General features: G+C 55.0%; 1 protein-coding gene across 3 annotated transcripts in view; it reads left to right on the forward strand.

The window, feature by feature from the left end:
- The first annotated feature begins 1,066 nt into the window (after positions 1 to 1,066).
- Positions 1,067 to 2,151, forward strand: part of Rcor3 (REST corepressor 3) — a 39,488-nt gene continuing 38,403 nt past the window's right edge. For 2 of the 3 annotated variants that reach the window (XM_017796042.2, XM_017796041.2), the window contains exon 1: positions 1,067 to 1,908. The gene's annotated coding sequence lies outside the window, so the exon portion shown is untranslated. The remainder of the gene's footprint in view (positions 1,909 to 2,151) is intronic. The other variant, XM_008824813.3, reaches the window with a different exon arrangement.

Raw genomic sequence — 2,151 nt, forward strand, 5'->3', positions numbered from 1 at the left:
TTTAGAAAATAAGCAGCTATCAAGAATTTTGTTCTCTCACAAGCACTTCACTGACTATGCTAACTCCTCAGCCCCACACATTTTAAATTATATCAGAAGACAAATCTTCCGGGTCCTGCTCTAAAGATTGTCTTCATTGTTTTAACTTTTTAAATTATCATTTAAATTTTAGAATCAGCTAGCCAACACGCACACATAGACCCTGCTGGGACCCACTGAGACTAGACTAAATCTGCAGGTCCTCATGGGTAGGACTGAGTCTTCTAATCATGAGTGCTACATATCCATTGAATCGGTCTTCTCTAATCCTTCCCAATAGCACTGTTTTCTGCCTAAAGTTCCTAGGTATTTCTCATGAGATTCATTCCGAGATGTGGTATGCTGAGTCATCTGCAAATGAGGTCTTAACACCTGGGTGCTCTATCACCACCTTACTTAAAACAAGGGTCTCTGCCTACATTGCTCCTTGCTTTTTTGCAACTGGCAAGCTATCTAGGACTAGCCCATCCAGGGCTACGTTAAGCACCCTACCACTAGCTAACTCCCCACTTAGATCCTTTCTCTGTAACTCTGAGAAAACTGCAGGGGTTCCACTGCTGAACTAGGAAGACCACCTCCGGACCCATCACTGGGCATTAACCATTAAAGCTCTCGCCTTCCCCTCCCAAGTGCTTTCTACCCCGCCCCCCAACCTACCCACCTAGAGACAGGCATTCTCCAAATTTTCTTCCTAGGGTGGTTCTATTCTGAAATGTCCTTGTTATCAGTTGGGAACCCATTTTAAGGTTTAAAGGTTCCTCATCATCATCCTTTGGAATACGGCAAGCTTTAGGTGCTTTCTTTTTGTCTAATTGGGACAGCCCCGGCTGGCCTGGAACTCTCTATGTAGACCAGGCTGGCCTCAACTCACAGAGATCCGCCTGCCTCAGCTTCCCAAATTCTGGGATTAGGAGTGTGTCCCACCACACCCGGCTGCTTTTCTTTTGTAGAGAAGCCAATCAGCAACCGGCTTTTCTTAAACAAAACAAAATACACACCCAGCCCTCCCCGACCCAGGTCTTTCCCGGACAACCGAGCCTCTGTTTGGTCCGCAACGCTGAACTCCAGTTCCTCCAAAGGTTTTACTAATCAAGACCCAAACGGCACAAAAGTCCTCCATCCTCACGAAGTATGGGCTCCAAGCTGGCCCCGATCTATGTGCAGATCCTTTCCACAGGGAAGTTGGTGAGAGGTGTTGCCGCTGGGGCGTGGGAAAGCTTGCCGGTGGCGAGGCCTCAGAGTGGCTCTGTCGGTGAATTTCCTCGGCTTAGATGCGGGTCTGGTTACAGGACCAGGGGAGCCAGGGGAGCGGCGTCTAAAAACCAATATGCCAATGTCCGATTCACACTGAAAAACCTGCCAGAGGCAGTGGCTACTCATCTGTCTACAACATTCTCCCCTTGGGGGTGGAGAGGGTGGGGTGGAATTAGGATGTGCAGAACCTATTTGTTGAGAAAAGAACAGAAAACAGTTGAACTGTGACTCAAGCCTTTAATGGACTCCATCAAGCTCTGACTAGGAAGCGTGGCTGTTTCCCCGCCAGAACCAGCTCCTGCCCCCGGCCAAGGTCTCCCTTACACAGGGCCTGCACCCCGGCTTTTCCTGGCTGACAGATTCTCCAGGACAGTGTGATCCCGGGAGTGTCCGCTGCTCCCGCGCGCAGACAGAAAGGCTAAGCCGATGCCCACATCCTCCACCAGGTGAAGAAAGGCAATCGGCCCAGTGCCCGCGAGGGCGCGGCTTCCAGACTGGACCACGGCGGGCTGTGCGCCGGAGCGCACCGGGAACCGGAGGGCTCCCTTCCACCTCCAGAGGGGGTGCTGCGGGCCCCGCCTCCGCCACAGTCGGGACTCCAGGTCCCCTGCCTCCGTGAGTGACTGCAGGGCCACCCCGGCCACCCCTACGAGCGCCCCCGGCTGTCCGCGGCCTCCGCCCGGGCCGCCCCCCACGAGAGTCCTCGTCGGTCCGCTGTCCCAGGCCGCCCCCGCCAGGCCGTGGCAGGCGGCGCCCGCGCCGCCCCAGCAGTAGCCCTTCCTTCCGCCCGGACAGGACGCCGAGTTCCGCCCCGCGCGGCGCCCCCTAGCCGCCGGGCCACCGTAGGCCGCGCCTCTG

Source organism: Nannospalax galili, unplaced genomic scaffold, assembly GCF_000622305.1.
Source record: "Nannospalax galili isolate Female #2095 unplaced genomic scaffold, S.galili_v1.0 scaffold648, whole genome shotgun sequence".
Taxonomy (NCBI): domain Eukaryota; kingdom Metazoa; phylum Chordata; class Mammalia; order Rodentia; family Spalacidae; genus Nannospalax; species Nannospalax galili.